A 24637-nucleotide genomic window follows, 5' to 3' on the forward strand; every position below is an offset into this window, starting at 1 on the left:
GCCATTTCCCCCACTCTCTTCCAATTCAGTCCGATCACATGCTGCATGCAGTCAGCATCACTGTACAATTCCAAACTCATAAGAGCAACTTTCCCCTTTCTCATTTATCCCTTCGACTGCAATATTCTGAGACAACTTCCTTCACATGTATATTGTTAAAATTACAATCTACAGAAATTGAAGTCTAATGTCAGCAAGTATCTTCTGTTTTCTTAGCTTTCAGCTCATGCATGATTCTAAGTACTATAGGTTCTAATATCTTTTGTGTTGTTTGGGGATTTCATAAAAAAAAAAAAAAAAAAAAGTTTTGCCCTGATCTTTAGAAAAATTTTCTGTATTTACTTCTTGGGGCAAACATCAGGACAACACTTTTCAGTTTGATGATAGCAGATAAGTATTTTTTATTAATAGCATTAAGAACAAACAATATACACTATTTTGATTGATACATTTATTTTCTGTAATAGCTGTCCCATGCACAAATATGACACAAAATGTTAGGCTAAGTTTCATGTGTCCTTAAACATTAAGCTATTCAGATGATTAATATATTAAAAAGTTAATTCATACTGACAAATTTTAGTTGTTGCTTTCTGTAATCTTGAGCCAGGATTCATTGACTTCATCTGAAGAAAGTTCCCTGACTGACATGTTGCTTGCTGATATCTGTTATGTGAACAAGATTAAATGTGACAAGCAGTGTGTACTATCATTTTTTATGTGTTCTGCAAGAAAGTTCAAGGCGTTTTTTTTTTTTTTTTTTTTTTTGATTGCCCAGTAGTATTTCTTGTGTACAGGATGGATTTAGGAAAAGAGTTAGTAAAGAGCCTAAAATATTATGCTACATTCTATAAATACATGCTTCATTATAACGAAGCATGTATTTACAAAGAGTTGGTAGCAGGAAATGAAACATGTATTTACAAGAAGTTTGATAGCAGTTATTATGATTCTAGCATTTTTTACTACAGTAAATGACATAGTGAAAGTGTAATTTACTTAAATTTACATAGACTTTTAAGCAACTGTTCTCTAACTCAGTCCTGTCAGTGAAGGCCATCTATTAGAAAACACGTTATTTACAGGATACTCTAATTTGAAGGTATATTGCACAATACAGTGTATTTTTTTCATTTTCCTCTTTGCGACGTTAATCTATTTTTTAATTCCATGACAGAACTACTTTATTAAGCCACTGCTTCTCTCATCTATATCTGTTGCCTATTGTTCTTTATAAGTAGAAGTATGGACTTATAAATTTCATATTTACAACATGAAGGGTAAAGACATTTAGAATATTTTTAAAAAGTTTTTATTAAAATGTTTCCTTGAAAAAAGTTTTCTATACTTAATAGAGTGCCATATATTGGCCTGGCCAACAATATGGCACTTTACTGAGTATAAAATGAAACAGAGGTTACATGGTCATTGTAAGTTTACAGTGGCAGTACACAAACATTCCTTGGTGATTCCCTTCTACTCTCTCTCTCTCTCTCTCTCTCTCTCTCTCTCTCTCTCTCTCTCTCTCTCTCTCTCTCTCTCTCTGATAACATGAGAATTTTTTTGGCTGGTTCAGCATAAGCCTCAGGCTTTCTTGCACCATATGGCTAATAATAATAAACCCAGTAGTCTATGCATTTTTGTGATAACATATAGATTTGACCTTCTGTCGTGCATACCCTAGATATGCATACACAATCCCAAGATCATAACCAACTCTAAAGAACAGGACCACCATTGTAAAAATGTAACAGCTAAGCTTTTGAAATATTTATATAAGCATCAGATTGCATATGGTGTGTTGTTGATAACTCACTGGTAGATTTTATAGGACTGTCAAGCATCATAAAAGCATCAAAAGCTTTTGTTGAACCTAGTACAATTTCAGATACTATAACAATGCAAAAATGGGCTAAGGTAAAGAAAGCCAACAAAGAGAACCACAGCAGACTATTGTAAACTTACAAGACAAACTGGTTTGCCACTTCCATGGCTTTGCACTGCATTCTAGGGTCCTTGAGGTTGTCACAGATATTCTCTCAGATATGCCAGACAAGCTGAACTTGCTACCTGGGAGTCTAAAATGCTGATGGAACTGATATTCGGGTGACACTCAAGTCAAGTGGACCCAATTTCGGCAAAGTCCAGATAGTCTGTGACAGCCAAATCCTCTGCTTGCACCTTCACGATGGTGGGACTGTTAGTAATCCTGGGTATAACCTCCATGCACAAGTACATGGTGGGTGACCACCATGTACTTGTGCATGGAGTAAGCAGGGGGTCGAGGTGTGGCGTCCACATCACATGGAGGACCGCCGCCCCTCTATGTTACCAGGCAGTACTAGGTGGTAGATGACTTATCAACCGGTGATATACCACCACTTTTCTTATTGGAGGCCTGAAGTGGTGAAACCCATTTAGTCTCTAGAGCTAAGTTCCAATCAACCCTTCCCTATCTCTTCCATCATGCAGTATGATTGATCACTTTTGAGGTTATAATGAACGTCGTGGCGAGATCCAATATTCCTTACATTTCGAGGGTACAGCTCTAAAACGGTGTTCGCAGGCTGGCCACTAGTTAGTACACCGGACCGAACCTATTGGTAACTCTCTAGGAGGCTTCCGGATCAGCTAGTGTATAATCTTGCTACCTCTACTCTGCCAGATAGTGATTGGAGGGAGTCTGAGTAGTGTGTATGCGGGGAGCATTGTCGAGGCCACGTTATATCAATGATCTGGGTATATTCTTACCACGTGTATGCCATATCCAAAAATTTCATTACTTCATACAGCATGTCCCACCCACTTTTTCTTACTATTGAATACATCATGAATTGTCAAACTAATAGAGCAAGCTTATCTGCAAAAAGATCTAAATCTCCCAAGCACTTCCTAATCCATTTCACAAATATACGTGGTCTCAATTCTAATCTCAACGATGTCCATTTCCACTTGCAGTCTGCCAAACCCCGTGTACTTTTTCTGACGGAATCTCAGTTATCGGTTGATTCAACTACTGCTCATCTCAGATGCCCAAATTATTTGCTGTATGATTCTTTTCGCCTCAAAGGTGGTACTTGTGCATATGTCCATTCTGATATTCCCTGTCAGAGACTTGGCAATTTGGAATCTCCTCTCTTTAATCTTCTCTGGCTTAAAATCTCTCTACCTCATTGTGTCAAATTCATCTGTTGTCTCTACCGTTCTCCCAACTCCACTGATCACTTGGAGCTCTTTGACTTCCTCTCTTTTGCAACTTGACTTTCCCCAGTCCAGAGGTAATTTTCCTTGGTGATTTTAATGTTCACAACTCCAGCTGGCTTCCATTTTTTAGTCACACCGACCCAGCAGGTCGAGATACTGAGGCTTTTGCAATTACTAATGACCTAGCACAGATTGTTCATTTACCTACAAGAATACTGGACAATCTGTGGTACTACACTGACAGTGGTAGAGAATGAAAAGGACCTTCGAGTAATTGTGCAGGCAGATATGAAGTTTTCTGAGCAGTGCAGACAGTCTGCAAGAGTAGCTCATGGTGTCTTGTCAACGATATACAGGAATTTTTCTAGCAGGGATAAGGAGGTGATTATCCCCTTGTATAAGGCAATTGTCAGGCCATACCTTGAGTACTGTATACAGTACTCAAGGTCTGGAGGCCTCATTTTAAGAAGGATGTAGAGCTCTTGGAACGAATACAGAGAGGGGCAACAAGATTAGTGAATGAAACAAAGGGTTGCTCTTATGAAGGAAGGCTTAAGTTTTGCAAATTACAGTGTCTGGAGACTAGGCACCTCCGAGGTGATCTGATTGAGGTGTATAAAGCCTTGAATGGTTTGAGCATGCTGAATGCTGATGGGATTCTTCCTCTTGCTGAGAATAATCACCTGGGAGAGCATAAATTCAAATTGAGGAAAGACAGTTGTAGGATAGATGTGCAGAAGTTTGCATTTAGCCAGTGGGTAGTTGATTGGTGGAACAGACTTTCATCTTTTGTTGTGGAAGTTGATAGCCTAAATAAATTTAAGGCTGAGCTGGACAGGTATTTGGAACGAATGGAGGGGTGAAATGGGACTGGGGTTTTTTTTTTTTTTTTGGCTGATGCTGCATAAGCTTGATTTCTTGCATCGTATTCCTCTACTAATGCTAATAGCGATAGGATGTAGGATAGTTGGAGCATTCATATCACCCTTGTATTACACTAATAGTTTTATGAACGGAAAAAAAATAGAAACACACAGTATAAAGATAAAAAGTGTAGAAAAATCATTAAAAATACTGAACTTACTGGGTGTGTAAGGCCCAACCTTATAGAAAGGGTTCTGGTATAAGCAAGCATTAGTAAAAATGGGTGTTAATACCATAGGCTTGTAGAGAAGAAGGGAAATCGAAACCAAAATTAAAAGTGGGTGTTACCTGGAGTCATTAAGTGAAGCGGAGGAGAGATGTACACAGCCAAGATGCAAAAGGGGAAACAATGACATCACCGAGTTATATAGATTTAGAGATACAGATAATGATGACCTCTATCATAGGGGGGAAAAAAAAAAAAAGTGGGAAAGATGGCCTAAAAACCTGAAACGCCAGACATAAGTCTGCAGGAATACAAATATGAAAAGGAATGTGTGAAACAGAAAGTAAAATAAGAATAATTCCAATCTACAGGAGAAGAAAATCTAGGAGATGAAATTCTGGTAAAATTTTAGATGATCAGGAACAGGGTCTATAGATCATGGCTCCAAACTTCCAAGTTAACAAGCCACTGTAGACAGAGAAATGCACTGTTTGGCTACATCCGAAGTTGATTGAAGGTTGTGTGAATCCATTGAAGAGTGTGACACAAAATCTGGCAAGCAAAAAAATTTGATGGCAACAGAACAGCAACATTGAAAACCATGAAGAAGAATTTTCATATCTATTGATAAAATTTTTTCACCAAATAAAAAAAAAAAAAATAAAAGGCCTAGTTAAATGATGCAGGTTTCATAAAGAAAAACAAAACCATTCACAACACATGGCTACCATATAGACAGTAGATCTGAGACTGGTATCAGAGAAGCAAAGTGCCAAACATAGTGGTTATTATCAAGGAAGATACTTAACTTAATAAGTCCAGGAATAAAAAGCCAAATGTACAAAAAGATTCCAAATGGTAGAAAGGAAGAATTCAGACTAAATGTATGAAAAACTTAGAGTAATGCAACAGGAGTCTCATTCCGAAAAAAGAACCTTAAATGGAAGTCATGAACAGTGATCACTAAGTAGCGGAAATCCCACCAAATTTTTTTGGTGGGATTTCCTGGCTATGTATCATCTTTTCATTTACTGTATTCAGATTTTGCATATTTGCCATCCCTTGATTTGACCTCTTACTAAAATTGCCCTCCCATATCCGAATACAGTGTTATTTATTTATTTGTTATTTATTTGTTATTTATTTGTATATTATTTTTGTATGTCGTTTGCTTCCTCAGTCCCAGTTCATTTTTGTACTAGGTTTTTCAAATTCTTTCACTTTTTCACCACTACTTCACTTCCATTTTCTACTATCCTTTAAACTTCTCTTAGTTCAGGCATTTTGTGTAATTTTCATTTCCATTTTCACAGACACTTTATTTATGTTAAAACCCACACATTATTTATATCCTTTTGCATCCTTTACTACTGTGCTGTGTGTTTTGGAGCATTAGACATATAACTGTTGTAATTTTCATTTTTCCTTTTTCTGCTTATTTTGCTTCTTATTATTCTGCTTATTTGCTTCATATATCTTTCTTTCTTTGGTTAAACTTTAGAGCAGGGTGTGCACTCCCGTCTATTTGGTATATTCGGTTAAATGTGAACTGTGTTTTTTTTTTAATAGACTAATATTCGGCTAGTGAAAAAAGGTTAGGTTAGGTTAGTTTGTGCCACTAAATCAGGATAGATTCAAGTGAAAAACTGTGACCATATACAATACTGCACACTAAAGCTTACAGACACCTTGAATGCATCTCAGATTACTGGCATTAACTAATCTAATCTTTATTCACAAGCTAAATATATTAGTCTATTAAAAAAAAAAAAAAGAGTTCTCTGGCACCACAGTTTAACCGCCGAATAGATTGGAGTGCACACTCTGTTCTAAACCTTATCCCTCTTTCTTTTCCTATTATTCCCTAACCTAACCTTTAAGGTTTGTTTAGGAAATAATAGGAAAAGAAAGAAAGAGTCTTTATATATACATATCATAATGTTGATCAATCGCTTAACGCTACGATGTCATCATCTGTTGCACCAATGAGTAAATTGTCTGTCACGCCTACGCATCAATTAATATATCGTTCTGAAATTCTGCTCCAGACCAATAGCATACATTGCCTGTTTACAGAGCATGCAGTACGAAGCTGCGGTAGCAGCAAATCAATTTGTCCGATGAGTTACCCGTAGTTTGCCAACATTTTCGTGTCAGCTTTCTCTACCTTAGCCCAAAAATGTACTCTACCTTCACTCATATATTAGTTTATTAGAATGTGATACAGTATATCATAATCCAATAAACTGGTAATGATAATAGAGATACCTCATCTCTGGTTGATGGCTTCTTGTTACTTCTACTCCACTATACACCGTATTTCCCCATGTATAAGACGCACCTTTTATCAAAAAATTTGGGGTCTAAAAACTGGGTGCATCTTATACAGTGGTTGTAGATTTTTTTTTACTTGCATTTCCCGCTTTTTTGCACTTGTTATCTTTGCACTCATTGTTTTGCACTTGTTACTGGTATATTAGGTTACGCTTTGCCATGTTCTGCCCAGAAATGGCTCAGAAAAGATTTTTGTACAGTGCTGAATTCAAGTTAAAAGTGATCCAGTTTGCAAAAGTGAATGGAAATCGTGCTACTGAATGTAAGTTTGGTCCTCCTCCAACTGAGAAAACAATCCGGGACTGGCTACGGGAAGAAGAAACCCTACTGAAAACGCCAGGGCTGAAGAAGGCCATGAGAGGCAAGTCAGCAAAATGGCGTGATTTAGAGAGGTAATTGAAGATATGGATAGAAGAGCAAAGGGCAATTGGAATTCCTGTGTCCACAAAGATGGTTCAGCCTGAGGCAAGAAGAATTGCTGACTAAGCATGCGTACACGCACCAGACTTGCCCAAAAGATGCCTGAAAGCTGTGAGCACAAGGTCCTTGAATTTCATCGTTTTGTCATTCACTGTCAGAAGATACATCAGTTTGAGTTGGGACAGATTGCAAATATGGACAAAGTCCCCCTTCAATTTTATGTCCCAAGTAACAGAACTGTTGATAAGAAGGGGGTGAAAACTAACTGTGAAGACAAATGGACATGAAAAGAGCCATTATACAGTTGTTCTAGCTTGTTGTGCAGATGGAACCAAGCTGCCTCTTATGCTGATTTTCAAATACAAAACAATGCCAAAAGAAGACATTCCTCGAGGAGTGATTGTCCATGTTCGTGACAAGGGTTGAATGGATCAAGATGGGATGAAGATCTGGTTTGAGAAAGTTTGGAGCAGGAGACCAGGTGGGCTCTTACACAAACCTGCCCTATTGGTGCTTGATCAGTTCAGGGCACACATAACAAAAAATACAAAGACAATTGCTGCAGAGCAAAAAACAAAACTTGCCGTCATACTTGGAGGCTTGACATCCCAGCTCCAACCACTTGATGTCAGCATTAACAAACCCTTCAAAGCTGTCATGAGAGACAAATGGAACCACTGGATGAAGTCTTCTGGAGACAATTTGACACCAGCAGGAAGAATGAAGAAACCAACTATAGGAGAAATTTGTACCTGGGTGAAAAGATCCTGGGATAATATCAAGATTGAGATCATTGTCAAGTAATTTAAGAAGTGTGGCATTTCAAATGCCATAGATGGAACTGAGGACAAGGCAATATATGAAGACAGTGATTCGTCATCAGACACAGATGAGGACAAGTAATGGATGGGAGTTTTGACAGTGATAAGTTGTATGAATTTTATGATGAATAAAACTTGAGTTCAATAACTTTATGTAATACATTTTTTTTTCAAATTTCGGGCCTCAAAATTAAGGTGTCTTATACATGGGGAAATACGGTAATGTGATTTATTTATTGATTTCATATACATGGATGGTATATGGTTCTAGGGGGAAAAAAGTAACTGTTTCCCAACTTCAAATTGTTGTAGTTCCCTCTTTCTTTTTTTTGCTTGTCCATGTAGGTGGTTTTTTTGTGCATTTCTGGGCAGTATTTGCCTTTGTGCTAAATAAACTTTTTTTCATAGTATAAAAGTAATGTAATAAAATTCAGGATATTTGTCACTGTCATGCACATAATCTCTCTCTCTACTGTTTAGACTTGAGACACCTTCCTTGAGATACTCAGAAGTAATAATTTTAATCTAATTAAAAAGCATATGCTCACCAGGCTTCTTAATTCACATTTTTTATTTAAAGACTAAATGCACAAGGCATAATTCCATGTGGTTTTTAAATTAACTATATAATATCAGCGTAGATACAGCATAGTTAAACCATAAAATTAAATTACATTCATAGTGTAAAGGCATCGCTTTAATTGTATCTCATATTGTGGCTACCTTCACAATGAGATATCAGATTGCACTACTTCAAATAAGTAAAGGTTCTCTAGTAGAGAAGACTACTGTTACTTATTCTCAGTGGGTGCCACTACCACCCAGATGGCACCGTTTAAATGCTTGTTGGCCTATCATCGGTGGGTGGGCAGGTACCTTGGTAATGCAAACATGCCATCATAGTTGCAAAGTTAATTCCTCAATATGAGAGATCCCAAATGGTGAAGAGAACGATACTGTATTTAAAGACTAAATGCACAAGGCATAATTCCATATATAGTTAATTTTAAATTAACTATATAATCTCAGTGTACATACACCATAGTTAGCCCATAAAATTGAACTACGTACATAGTGTAAAGGCATCGTTCTAAATATATCTCATGTTGTGGCTACCTTCACAACGAGATACTAGGTATTGCATTACTTCAAATAAGTAATGCTTCTCTAATAGTGAAGACGACCGATGATATGCCAAACACCTTTAAACGGGTGCCGTCTGGGTGGTGGTGGTGCCCACTGAGAATAATTAACAGTAGTCTTCTCTACTAGAGAAGCATTACTTGTTTGAAGTAGTGCAGTACTTCATGAAGCTAGTCACAATATGAGATATAATTAAAATTATGCCTTTACTCTACATACATAGTTTAATTTTATGGGTTAACTATGTAATGGTTTTAATGGTTAACTATGGTATATCTACACCAATATTATATACTAATTTTTTATGGAATGGACTATTTGCAAAGCAATGTTTGTAATTAAAATAGCAAATCACTGAAGTTGTTTGTTTCACTGAAAATGAGCAGCGCTTCTAATTATACTGCTATGCATTTATGTGATGCAATTCTTTGCTGTTTCAGTATTTAATGTCATATTGTTGGTGGGAGTGCACTCCATATTACATCCAAATCCCAGTCCAGTAATTTAACTTCATAAAGTGTGGCATTGCAAATCGAATAAAAAAAAAATCCAAAATTTATATGCTTATCTATCCATTAACTCTTTCATGATTATGTATAGAAATGTTTTAATATGTATGAATGTTAGAGAAAAAAAATAAAATTTCCTTCCTTTCTGAAGTGAACATCAAAATTGTATAGTATTTTATGCTTTATTAGAAATGTACCTAACTTGCCACAGTACTTTAAACAACCTGCAAGCAGCTTTTCTCATATAGTATATAAGCTACTTCAGATGCAAACAAAGACACAGGCTGGACTTATGACAATTTTTTCATGCATATTTTTTTTTTCATTCAATATTTCTAATTTATGTTATAAGTAAAATATTATAATAGAAATTATTATGGCACACTCAGTTTTTCTGTAAAGAGAAATAGAGTCGACCAGTAAATCAATGTCTTATTATGGTAGATTTTAACTTTCCAAATATTGACTGCAACTTGTGGATTGGTCACTGGTACACTAGCAAGGCTTTTGTGGATGACTGTTTTCTACATCAGCATGTTCATGAAACAATCACAGGAAGTAATACTCTTGATCTGATTATCAGCAGTGATTATTCATGCATTAAGAATCTGCAAATGATAGAAACAGTAAGTGGCAATGATCACAGTGTATTGATGTGGGATTTAATTTACTTAAAGATGTAACTACCATCGGGGGTAAAGTGAAGGGTTTTTGCTTTAGTGAAGGTCACTCTCAGACAATTTTTAAATTCTATACAATGTTTGTTTGTTTGTTATTTGGTTTTTAGGAGTATTAGCAACTAAGGCCATATTGCTCTGGGGATATGTGGTGGTCATTCCCTGACCTTTCCGCATCCTCCGTATTTGGTGGTCACGGGCTTGAACCCCGGTCTAATCAAGACGCGTGTGCTACGCACTGCTGCTCCTGCCCACCTGGCTATGGAGGCGCCTTCTATACAATATAACCAACAGATCATGTTACAAATGGCAATTTCAAAATGAGAAACATTCAAGGAATTAATCATGAAGCTACTAGGCTTTTCATACTAACTAAGAAATACTATTCAAGGTTTAGGCATAAGTGGATGTCAGATGAACTAATGAGACTCATGGCAGAGAAGAAAAAATGCATGGGATGCGTATAAATTATCAGGAGAAGCCTCTGGTAGATATAGGCTATATATATATGGTACATATAACACAGAAGCCTGTGGTAGACATAAGTAATCAAGTGACTATCTCCTTTGTGACTATCTGTAATCAAGTCACAAATGAGGTTAGTATGGGAGATATGAATACCCATCGTCATCTGTGGGGATCTTCTCACGTGGACAGTAGAGGTAACTTAATCAAAACTTTTCTAGATGATCAACAACTGAATTTACTGATTACCGGATCTCTCACTTATATCAGTTTGGCTACAGGTATCACTTCTGCAATAGACTTAACAATATGTTCTCCATCAATTTATCCCAGTATAGAATGGTTCGTATTAAATGATTCTTACAACAGTGATCATTTTCCAATATTATGTTCCATACAGACACAATCGACTCTTACAGAAGAAACCAGAACAGTATGGAATTTTAAAAAAGCTAATTGGAGTAAATATATGCAATTAATCAAGCTGGATAAGCAATTAATAGAAATCCTGCCTATAGATGATGCTGTCATATATATCAACGATCAACTGCTAGAAGCTTCGAAAGCTACAATACCTCAAATAAGTAAGGCATGGCAGGCATGGTACAAAATCTTGGTGAAATGCAGAATGTGCACGGTAAAAACAAAACAAAACAAAACAAAATCGTGCATGGAATGGATTCTGGAAATATCAAACTACCATCAATTTGATTGCAAATAAAAAAGCCAAAGCTGAAGCGAGGAGAATTCTGAAAAAGGCAAAGAAAAATTCTTGGATCATGTTTGCTTCCACACTTACTAGGAACTCGAGTCCTGGTTTGGTGTGGAAAATAATTTGGATTTTAAGTGGAAGATATCCAAGCATGCAATCTCCAATCTTCCATTGGAAAGGGCAGGACATTTCTACAACAGACAAGATATCAGAAATTCTGGCTGAATCTTTTGCTTCTACCTCAGCAGTTACAATCTACAGCACTGACTTTCAAAAATATAAAGAGCAAACTGAATGGAGTAAGTTGAATTTCTCTACCAAGACATCTCATTCCTATAATCTACCATTCCAGAAAGAGGAATTACTTAAAACCATTACAAAATTGCCTAATAGCGCACCAGGTCCCAATGGTATTTATTATACTATGATACAACACTTAAACTCTGACTGTCTGGATATCCTACTAGCCCTATATAATAGAATTTTTCTGAACAAATTGTAGCCATCATGCAATTGTCCTTGTATTTCCCATACCCGGAAATGATCCTCCCTATACATATAATTATTACCCTATTTCACTGAGAAGCTGCTTAGGGAAAATCATTGAACAAATTGTGCACAATAGACTTACATGGTTGCTGGAAAAAGAGAACGTTTTATCACCCCACCAATTTATATTTGGTAAAAATAAATCAACACTTCATCTACATGTCAAAGTTGAAACAAATATAAGAAACTCATTTATAATTGGTCCTATTTGGTCTTTGAGGTTGTCACAGACATTCTCTCAGATATGCCAGACAAGCTGTACTTGCTACCTGGGAGTCTAAAATGCTGATGGAACTGATATTCGGGTGACACACAAGTCAAGTGGACCCAATTACAGCGAAGTCCGGAAGGTCTGTGGCAGCCAAATCCTCTGCTTCCACCTTCATGATGGTGGGACTGTTAGTAATCCTGGGTATAACCTCCATCCACAAGCACTAGCATTAGCATTAGAGGCATATGATGCAAGAAAGCAAGATTATGCAGCATCTGCCAAAAAAAAAAAAAAAAACCCCACTTCCACTTCACCCATCCGTTCATTCGAAGTACCTGTCCAGATGAGCCTTAAATTTATTTAGGCTATCAACTTCCAGGACAAGGGATGGAAGACTGTTCCACCAACCAAATACACGCTGGCTGCAGGCAAATTTCCACGCATCTATCCTACATCTGTCTTTCCTCAATTTGAATTTATGCCCTCTCAGGTGATTATTCTGAGCAATATGAAGAATTCCATCAGCATTGAGCATGCTCAAACCATTCAAGGCTTTATACACCTCTATCAGATCACCTCGCTGGTGCCTAGTCTCCCAGACACTGTAATTTGCAAAACTTAAGCCTTTCTTCATAAGAATACCCCTTTGTTCCATTCACTAATCTTGTTGCCCTTCTCTATACTCATTCCAGCAGCTCTACATCCTTCTTGAAATGAGGCCTCCAGACCTCTTTACAGTACTCAAGGTGTGGCCTGACCTTATACAAGGGAATAATCACTTCCTTATCCATGCTAGAAAAATTCCTGTATATCAGTGACAAGACACCATGAGCTACTCCTGCAGACGATCTGCACTGCTGCTCAGTAAATTTCATATCTGCCTGTACAATTACCCCCAGGTCCTTTTCATTCTCTACCACTGTCAGTGTAGTACCACAGAGTTGATATGTTGCTCTGGGGTTGCTATTTAGCATATGTAGTACTTTACATTTGTCAATGTTAAATTTCATTTGCCACCTCTCAGCCCATCTGCTAAACCTATCCAGATCCCGTTGCAGCAGCATAGTATCAATAATATCCTTAACAACCCTGCCAACCTTTGTATTGTCTGCAAACTTGTACATTAAGCTTGATATACCATCATCAATATCATTTATAAATACAGAAAACAATAATGGACACAACACTCAACCCTGAGGGACTCCACTAATAACATTAGTCCACGATAAGCAGTGTCCATTGATTACCACTCTCTGTCTTCTCCCCCTCAACCACCCCCTTTATCCATAGCAGCAATTTACCTCCAATGTCACACTGCTCCAATTTGTGCAGCAGTCTTTCATTTGCAACAGTATCAGAAGCCTTTCTAAGATCCAAGTATATAATATCAAAGTTATTCCCTGCATCCAGTTCTTTTGTGACTGCATCATAGTATCCAATCAAATTGGTCAGGCAAGACTTCCCCCTTAACAAAACCATGCTGTGTCTGAGCTAAAACTGAAATCTTGTCTAGATGATCCTGCAGTGCTACTTTAACCAGTGCCTTCATTAATTTTCCTAGAACAGAAGTTAAGCTCACAGGTCTATAATTACTTGTGTCAGCCTTTGATCCTCCTTTGTGAATTGGGGTCACATTTGCACATTTCCAGTCTATGGGTACCTCCCCTGAGTCCAAGGAAGCTCTCATAATTATGGCTAAGGGTTTGCTTACTTCCTTTGCTGCCTCCTTTAATATAACTGGATAGATCCCACCCTCCCCAGTGCCTTTCTTGTGTTTATCTTCAACAATTTCTCCTCCACTTTACTCTCAGTTATTACAAGATTCTCTAGCTTACTGCCAGAGTTCAATACACCTCTGGCATTCCCCTCGCTCAATAACTCCTCATGTGTGAATGTCGATGTAAAATATTTATATAGTTTGTTAGCTACCTGAGCAGGATCATCAACAGTTGAACCATCGATATCAAGTGGACCAATCTGGTTCATCCCCTTCCTACTAGAGTTTACATAAGTAAAGAAGTCTTTGCTGTTTTTCTTTGCATCCTTTACCAAAGATTTCTCATAATCTGCCTTTGCCTGCCTAACCTTCTTTGTAACTTGGTTACAGATCAACTTGTATCTATCATAGGCTTCTGTATCAAGTGTTAATTTGTAAGTATCCCATGCATTTTTCTTCTCTGTCATATGTCTCATTAGTTCATCTGACATCCATTTAGGCCTAAACCTTGAACAATATTTCTTACTTGGTATGTAAAGCCTAGTAGCTTCCAAGATAAGTTCTTTTTATGCTTCCCATTTTGAATTTTCTGTTGGTAACATCATCAGTTTCTCCCACTGTATAGAATTTAAATATAGTCTCAGACCATCGTAGTCGCCTTTACGAAAGTAATAACCCTTCCCTTTACCTCTGATGGTAGTTACCTCTTTGAGTAAATCCCACTTGAGTACACTGTATTCACTGCCACCTAGTGGTTCCTTTATCTGCAGATTCTTAATTCATGAAGAATCACTACTGATAATCAAATCAAGAGTATTACTCCCTCTAGTTGCCTCCCGAACATGCTGATGTAGAAAACAATAATCCAATAATTCCACAAAAGCCTTGCTAGTGTGTAAGTGACCAACCCACAAATTCCACTGAATATCTGGGAAATTAAAATTCCCCATTATAAGACTCTCTGATGTACTGGCCCACTCTATTTCCCTGTACAGTTTCTTATTATGCTCATCAGAGTCATTAGGCCTATAGCACACTCCTACTCTCAATTTTGATCTCCCAATGCTTATGTCACACCAAACTGACTCGACACTGCACTGTTCAGCAATGTCGACTGGCTTCACTTCCTTGGATTTTATGTGTTTCTTAACTAATAGCATAACCCCTCCTCCCTTCCTATCCTGTCTATCCTTTCTGTAGACTTTGTACATCCCAAATTCCAGTTCTGCATTCCTTATATCTGTGTGACACCACATCTCTGATATCCCAACAATGTCCGCCTTTGATGCTTTGAGCAATACCTCAAATTCATCAAATTTATTTACCAAACTCCTAGCATTGGTGTACACGCAAGTATACATGCACCTGTTTCTATTCTTAGCTACCCTAACACGACCCATGTGTTTGCTTGTACCGCAATGACTCGCAGCAGTCTCTGAAATATCCTGCATCTTGTTTTCCCGTGTTCTGCTCATTCCAGTAGAAGCAGTGCAAGAATCATTTTCACCTCTGCCAGTGGTTACTGTTAATCTATTAGTCTTTGTATCCCCCAAGCTAGCAGTTTTCTGACCCAACTAACACTGCCTCGATAGCATCAGCAAATATACTTGCACTCTTTTTATTTAAGTGTATCCCATCCCTGTAGAAGCAGTCTCTCCTGTTAACAAGTACAGTCCACGCTGAAAAAAATTCTACCCCTTGAGCCTTTGCACAATCTTTCCAGGGCGAAATTGATCTTCAAGGCTCTCATCATATACTCCCTCCTACCGTGTCTGGGCAGAATTGTAGACTTCATGGCTTTTTTTCAACAGTGACCTGTATTGTTAAATAATTCTGCCGGTCTCCTACTCTTGACTGTGGGTTACCTCCCTGGTGTGAACCAACGTAAGCAGGTGTCAAGGTGTGGTGCCCACACTTCATGGTGGAATGCCGCTCCGCTGTGTTACTAGGTAGTACTAGGTGGTAGATGGCTCTTATCAACCAGTGCAATACCACCACCACCACTTTGCTTATTGGAGGTTTGAAGTGGTGGAACCCATGTTTAGTGTCCAGAGCTAAGTTTCAATCAACCCTTCCCCATCATGCAGTATGGTTGATGACTCTTGAGGTTATGATGAGCATCATGGCGAGATCTAATATTCCTTACATTTTGAGGGTTCAGCTCTAAAACTGTGTTTGCAGGCCGGCCGCTAGTTAATACACCGGACTGAACCTATTGGTAACTCTTTAGGAGGCTTTCGGATCAGTTAGTGTATAATCTTGCTACCTCTACTCTACTCTACTCTACTCTGCCAGATAGTGACTGGAGGGATCCGAGTAGTCTGTATGCGGGGGGCATTGTTGAGGCCACATTATGTCACGGATCTGGGTATATTGTTACCATGTATACACCATATCCAAAAATTTCATTACTTCATAAAGCATGTCCCACTCACATTTTCTTGCTATTGAATACGCCATGAATTGTCAAACTAATAGAGTAAGCTTATTGCTAAAAGATCTAAACCTCCCAAACACTTCCTAATTCATTTCACAAATATACGTGGTCTCAAATTTAATCTCAGCGATGTCCATTTCCATTTGCAGTCTGCCAAAGCCCATGTACTTTTTCTGACAGAATCTCAGTTATCGGTTGATTAAACTACTACTCATCTCTGTTGCCCAAATTATTCGCTGTGTGATTCCTTTCGCCTGAAAGGTGGAACTTGTGCATATGCCCATTCTGATATTCTCTGTCAGTGACTTGGTAACTTGGAATCTCCTCTTTTCGATCTTCCCTGGCTTAAAATCTCTCTACCTCATTGTGTCAAATTCATCTGTTTTCTCTACCATTCTCCAAACTCCACTAATCACTTGGAGCTCTTTGACTTCCTTTCTTTGCAACTTGACTTTCTCCAGTCCACCTTTCCTAACAGTGAGGTAATTTTTCTTGGTGATTTTAATGTTCACAACTCCAGCTGGCTTCCATTTTCTAGTCACACCAACCCAGCTGGGCAAGATGATGAGGCTTTTGCAATTGCTAATGACCTTGCATAGATTGTTCATTTACCTACAAGAATACCGGACACTCCTAACCATACAGACAACACGCTTGATCTTTTTCTCACAAACAACCCTTCTAAGTACACGGTCGAAGTGACAGATCCTTTAGACACCTCAGATCACAACTTGGTGATTGTCTCTTCTCCAGTGGAGTGTTTATCTCATGGATATTCCCAAACTGTTATTTTTGGCATTACAAGAATGCAAAATAGGATGACCTGCGAGATTTCTTTTCTTCGTTTCATTGGTCAGATTACTGTTTCAAAACTTCTGATGTCAACATTTGCTCATATCTTGTCAGTGAAATTATTCTTGCAAGAATGGAATCCTTTATCCTACACTCCACTTTAAAATCTCATCCTTTATCTAAACCTTGGTTTTCCAATAAATGTGCTAAGGCTGTTCAAGAGAAGAACGTTGCATATTGTAATTGGCATATTTCTCATTCTTCAGTTTCATTTTCTGCATACACCAAAGCTCGCAACAATTGCAAAGCAGTTATTAATCAGTCAAAACTAGAGTTTGAACAGGCTAAGATTTGAAAACTTGCTTCTTGCCCTAATGGTAGCCGTTCATTCTGGTCTCTTGCCAAAGCTATTCGCCGCAACTTTTGCCCATCTCTGCTCCCATCTCTCCCCAAACCAGATGGTTCTGTTGTCACTTCAGCCAAAGATAAAGCTGATCTGCTAGCATCCCATTTTTTTTCAAACTTGTGTATTAATAATCTTGGTAAAACACCTCCCACCATTTCCAAAATGCCCCATTCAATGCCTCCTTTGGTCTTCCATCAAAAGGATGTCAGAAGAATTTTGACGAATCTTGATGCTAAGAAAGCTCCAGATCCCCAATGGTATTTCTCCACTTGTTCTCAAAACCTGTGCTCCTGAACTTATTCCTGTTCTTTGCCGCCTTTTTTCACTTTCTTATTCCTTGGAAATTTTCTCACATCCAGCCAGTTCCTAAAAAGGGTGACAAATCCCTCCCATCCAATTATCTTCCCATTGCAATTACTTCTACTCTTTCTAAAGTAATGGAAAAATCAATTAACCGCCAACTCTTAAACTACCTAGAAACCTTCCGTCTGATCAACGGTTGCCAGTATGGATTCTGTCAGTGTCGATCCACTGGTGATATTCTGGCTTATGTTACCTATTTATGGACTAATTCAATTAGATAGTATGAATCAGAGCTGTAATACTCAATGGACTAATTCAATGGAAAAGTTCGGTGAAACATAAGCAGTTGCTCTTGACATCTCAAAGGCTTTTGATTGTGTTTGGCATAAAGATCTTCTAAACAAGCTTCCATCTTATGGTTTTTCAACTGTTTTTTGTAATTGGTTATCCAGTTTTCTCTCTGATCACTCACTGAGGGTGATGGTAGATGGCTCTCAGTCTTCTAACTTCTCCACTAATGCCGGGTGTCCCCCATGGCTCAGTTCTTTCCCCCACTCTTTCCCTCTTGTATATTAATGACCTTCTTCCATTGACTGGAAATCCTATCCATAGTTCTGCCGATGATAGCACATTGTATTCCACTTTCCATTTTGAGAAACCTTGCCTTGCTCAATCAGCTTCAACTTCTCGAAAATCTGCTACCAATTCCTTAAATGCCGATCTCCAGGTAATTCTCCAGTGGGGTAATGACAACTTAGTTGATTTCAATCCTTCTAAAACTTAGTCTTGTCTTATATCTCGCAAAAAGGATTCTTCTGCTCCTATGCTTATCTTTGGTGGCACTCCGATTTCTAGGGAAAATGATATATCTCTTTTGAGGATTACCCTGACTTCTAATCTCTCTTGGCACAAGCACATTACAAATATTGCTTCCTCTGCATCGAAAAAACTTGGTTTTCTCTTTCGCTCTCGGCTTTACTTTTCTTCCAAACAGCTGTTCACTCTGTACAAATTGCAAATATGCCCTACCATGGAATATTGTTCGCACACCTGGGGCAGGCCCCCTTAAACCTCTCTCAGGCTGCTTGATTCTGTTCAGAAGAGGGCAGTTAGGTTAATTAATGATTCCTCTCTAACAGAGTCTCTCCACTCTGTCTCATAGATTGTCTGCATGCCTTTCTACAAATTCTTCATGGGCACTGTTCTTCTGAATTGGCTTCTATAATTCCCACTCTCTCTTTCAAAACAGTCCGAACATGTGCCGCCACCAGCCAACATCCATTTACTGTCCAACTTCAAACTCATAGAACCAACTTTTCATCTTCCTCATTTATTTGTTCAACCGCTGTTTTCTGGAACAACCTTCCTTCATATGTATTTTCCTGAAAATTACAATCTAGAGAAGTTTAAGTCCAATATCAACAAATATCTTCTTTCATCTTCTCAACCTCCAACCCAAGCATGGTTGTTGTTGTTATTTGGTTTTTAGGAGCATTAGCAACTAAGGCCATATTGCTCCGGGATATGCGGTGGTCATTCTCTGACCTTTCCGCATCCTCCATATTTGGTGGTCACGGGCTCGAACCCCGGTCTAATCAAGAAGCGTGTACTACCCAAGCATGGTACTAAGTACTATAGATTCTAAACCTCTCCTGTTTGGGGTTTACATAAAAAAAAAAAATAAGAAAGCAGCATGTGGTGATGGTAAATCTAGGTCTTGAAAAAGCTTTTGATGCAACATGGAGATTCGGAATCCTGCGAGATCTATTTCAGTTAGAATAAAGAGGACAACTTCCACAATTTATAGAAAAATTGTTACTGACAGAACATTTCAGGTACGATATAAACGCTGTTTATCCGAAATATATATACAACAGGAAGGGGTCCCCCAGGGCTCAGTATTAAATGCAACCCTGTTTGCCCTGCTGGTGAACAATATCACAAAGTTTATACCACCTTCACTGGAAATATATATGTACATGGATGATCTTTCCATTTCATTTCAGTCACAAAGCATGAACACGATTGAACAACAACTCCAATTATCTATAAACAAAATCGAAGAATGGACTAAAATCAATGGATATAGAATATCTGAGAAAAAACCAGCTGTTATATACCTCTGTAAAATGTGTGATCTTCATTCTGAACCGCTCTTATACTTAAATATAATTGCTCTACCTGTTTTTCACAATTTCTCATTCTTAGGCTTAACATTAGATAGAAAACTAAACTTTCATGGACATATACTAAGACTTCGAACTAGTTGCTTCTCAAAACTTAAAATCTTGAGCACAGTATCTTCTTTGGCCTGGGGAGCCAACAAGTACACATCACTACAATTATATAAAACTTTGATTAGATCTCGTTTGGATTATGGATCTCCTGTATATGCTTCAGCAAGAAGGAGCATGTTACATTGCCTAGATACCATTCACCATAATGCTCTCCGTATAGCTCTAGGAGCCTTTAGAACTTCACCAATTTACAGCTTGTATGCAGATGCATCGGAACCCCCGCTGCACTTTCGACAAGTTTATCTACCGTGCATGTATGCGGCAAAAATAGACATACAAACATCACATCCAAATTGGTCCATTATTCACAACCCACTATGGATGAGGAATTATGATTGCAAGCCAAATGAAAATAAACCAGTAGGACTGCATCTCAGACACTTAGCTCGAGTTTGGGAAATCCATTTCCAGCACATTTCTGCAGTAGATATAAACTCAGACCCCTCCTTGGATGCCGGCTGTGCCTTTGTCCATATCACGTCTTACAAGCAGGAATAAAAAAGAGATCTTTCCAATCATTATACAGAAGCTCCACGCACTGCACAGTTTTGAAAATAGAAACAGTCATCAGATTTACATGGATGGATCAAAATCGAATAACTCAGTAGATTTACCTGATATACTATATCTGTCTCCTTGCCTCATATTTGCGGCGCCTCCGTAGCCAGGTGGGAAGGAGCAGCAGTGCGTAGCACACGCTTCTTGATTAGACCGGGGTTCGAACCCGTCACCACCAAATACGGAAAGGTCAGGGAATGACCACCGCATATCCCGGAGCAATATGGCCTTAGTTGCTAATGCTCCTAAAAACTAAATAACAAAAATAACAGCCTCATATTTGCAGTATTTTTACAGCAGAATTATATGCTATTAAACTAGCACTGGATGATATTACTGAGCACTAACTTCTACCTGCTCTAATCTATGCTGACTCCTTTAGTGCAGTAGCAGTTCTACAGAATAACAAATATTCCTCAAATTTCTTGATTCGGCATCTTAAAAAACAACTCAGAGTTTTGCATAAAGCAAGCAAACTAGTGTGTATCTGTTGGATTCCCAGCCATGCTGGAATCCAGGAAATAATCATGCAGACCAAGCTGCAAAAAATCCAGATCTTAATATACAAGATAACTTTCAGTTTGTACCATTTACAGATTATAGGGATGTATTTCGTACCAAACCATTTGGAAACAACTTTGGAGGGACCAACCATGCAATAAACTCCGCAGAATAAAAAAAAATCTGTGTTCATGCAGGCATTCTAGCTCATGTACAAATAGACAGGAAGAATTTATATTAACAAAGCTGCACATTGGGCATACCTTCCTCACTCACAAACATTTATGCTCTGCTCTGTCTATCAGATACAACTTACAGTAAGGCACATCCTGATTGATTGTCCATCCTATTCAGCCATTCGAACCATTTCCTTCTAATCATTAGCAAACTTGCAAGCTCCTCTAACCCTCTTTCATATACTTGGTGACAAAGCAAACCTAAGTGAGCTGTTTATATATATTAAACATCTTGGAATAATAAATACACTTTAATATCCATAAATCATTAAAATGAACATATACATATTGGCCATAGTTGCCCTTGTGTTGTGAAATTTGCATAACAGCAACAACAACAAAGGGGGGGTTAGTATTTATGACAATTTTTTTCGTGCATTTTTTTTCATTCAATATTTCTAAGTATATCAGTAAAATATTATAATAGAACTTATTAATGCACACTCTGTTTTTCTGTAAAGGGAAATAGAGTGGGCCAGTAAATAAATGTATTATAATGGAGATTTTAACTTTCCAAATATTGACAGCAACTTACGGATTGGTCACTAACAAGACTTAGTGTACAAACAACCACAAAAAACAAACTTCAAGAAACAACCACAGGAAATAATACTCTTGATCTGGTTAGTGAAGTGAAGGCAGATTGCAAGAAATATTTGGCAAAGGATGCAAAGTAAAACAGCAGACTTCTTTACTTATGTAAACTCTGTAAGATAGGAGATGAATCAGATTGATCCACTTGACATCGATGGTTCAACGATTTGTTCAACGATGGTTCAACGATTGATGATCCTGCTCAGGTAGCTGACAAACTGAATGAGTATTTTGCATCTAAATTCACCGTACAATTCTGTTGGAAAGTGGAAGCCAGAGCAAACTCCAACAGGGAACTAATGATTTTGTAATAACTGAGAGAAAAGTGTAAGAGAAATTGTTGAAGTTAAACATAGGAAAGGCACCTGGGGGCATGATTTATCCAATTATATTAAGGAAGGAAACAAAGGAAGTAAGCAAACCGTAGCCATAATTATAAGAGCATCCTTAGATTCACAGGATGCCCCCATGGACTGATAAAGTGCAAATGTATCCCCAATTCACAAAGGGGTGAGTTCAAAGGTTGACATTAGTAATTACAGACCTGTAAGTTTAACTTTGGTTTGGGAAAATAATGGAGTCACTTATTAAAGAAATAATGCGTGGTCATCTAGACAGGACTGCAGTTATTGTTCATGGGTTTGTAAAGGGGAAATCTTGGCTGATGAATTTGGTTGGATATACGATGTAGTCACAAAGGAACTGGAAGCAAAAAATAATTTTTATATCATATACTTGGATTTCAAGAAAGGTTTTGATACTATTGCGTATAAAAGGCTGCTATACAAATTGGAGCAGTATGGCATTAAGGGCAAGTTGTTACTATGGATAAAGGAATGGTTGAATGTAAGAAGACAGAGTGGTAATCAAAAGCTACTGCTCTTCATGGACTAATGTTATTAGTGGAGTCCACAGGGTTTGATGTGTCCATTGTTGTTTTCAATATTTACAATAATGTTGATGGAGTTATATCAGGTTTAATGTCCAAGTTTGCAGATAATACAAAGGTTGGCAGGGTTGTTAATGACAGTAATGACATTGCAACATGATCTAGAAATGTTAGGCAGATGGGCTATGAAGTGGCATGAAGTTTAACCTTGACAAATGCTATATACTGCATATGGGTAGAAGAAATCCCAGAGTAACTACCAACTGTGTGGTATTACACTTAGAGCATGAAATAGACTTGGGGTAATTGTGTACCCTGATGTGAAATTCTCTGAGTAGTGCAAACAGTCTGCCAGGGCAGCTCATGGGGTTTTTCCGATGATATACAGGAATTTTGCTACTAGGGATAAAGAGCTGATTATCTCTTTGTATAAGACAGTGGTCAGGCCACAACTTGATTACTGCATACAGTAATACAACTTGATTACTGCATACAGGTGTGGGAGCCTCATTTTAGGAAGGATGTAGAGCTGCTGGAATGAATAAAGAGAAGGGCAATGAGAGGAATAAAGTGGTTAGGGGAATAAAGCGGGTGCTCTTGCAAAGAAAGGCTTCAAATGTTTGTTCAGTTCTGCAAATTGGAGACTGCAGTACCTGTGAGTTGATCTGATTGAGATCTGATCAACTCACAGGTACTGCAGTCTCCAATCAGTTAGTTGATCTGATTAAGGTATGAATGGGTTTAGCAAGCTCAATGCTGATGGAATTCTTCCTTTTGCTCAGACAGATTACATGCTTGAGAGGGGCCATAAATTCAAATTGAGGACAATTGCACAATAGGTGTGCAGAAATTTACCTTTAGCCAGTGAGTGGCTGGTTGCTGGAATAAACTTCCATCTGTAGTTGTGGAAGTTGATAACTTAAATAAATTAAAGGAAAGACTAGATAAAGTTTCGGAGGAAATGGATAGGCAAAATGGGAATTTTTTTTTTTTTGGCTGATGCTGTACAAGCTTGCTTTCTTTCATCATATGCTACTGATGCTAATATGCTAGTTGTATTATTATAAATAATTATTATAAAACACATTAAGTAAGTAAATAAAATTTTTAAATAAACTTAAAAACTAAATTATTCAGATTTCTGCAATTGCTATTTCCCAAAAATCATGATGTATATTTTTTTTTTTTCCAGCATTAAAATCAACAATTTGCAGGCCCCTGTTTTAAACAATAGCAGTGATGAGGTTCTAATGAAACTAGAATGATAGAAATCTATACAAATAAATTATCACAAAAGTCCATAATTTTTCCTGGTAAATAGCAATTATCCATTCAGTCCAAATGTTTGTCTAGTTCTACCTTCAATTTATTTAAGCTGTCAGCTTCTACAACAACAGATTGAAGTTGGTTCCAGAAATCAACTACCTGCTGGCTAAAGGCAAATTTCCTCACATCTATTCTACAACTGTCTTTCCTCAATCTGAATTTATGTCCCCCCAGGCAATTAATCTGAGCAAGAGAAAGAATCCCATCAGCATTGAACTTGCTCAAACCATTCAAGGCCTTACACACCTCAATCAGATCACCTCGCAGGTGCCTAGTCTCCAGAAACTGTAATTTGCAAAACTTAAGCCTTTCCTCTTAAGAGCAACACTTTGGAATTAGTGAATGGAGCAACACTCCATTCACTAATCTTGTTGCCCTTTTCTGTACTCATTCCAACAGCTCTAAATCCTTCCTAAAAGGAGGCCTCCAGATCTGTATACAGTAGT

At 37.9% G+C, this 24637-nt stretch overlaps 1 protein-coding gene across 2 annotated transcripts in view; it reads left to right on the plus strand.

Moving 5' to 3' along the window:
• Positions 1–24637, plus strand: part of LOC150081124 (uncharacterized) — a 1253880-nt gene that overhangs the window by 975226 nt on the left and 254017 nt on the right. The gene's annotated exons all lie outside the window — the stretch shown is intronic.

This window comes from Mastigoproctus giganteus, chromosome 9 (genome assembly GCF_048544385.1).
Source record: "Mastigoproctus giganteus isolate SK-2022 chromosome 9, ASM4854438v1, whole genome shotgun sequence".
Classification (NCBI taxonomy): domain Eukaryota; kingdom Metazoa; phylum Arthropoda; class Arachnida; order Uropygi; family Thelyphonidae; genus Mastigoproctus; species Mastigoproctus giganteus.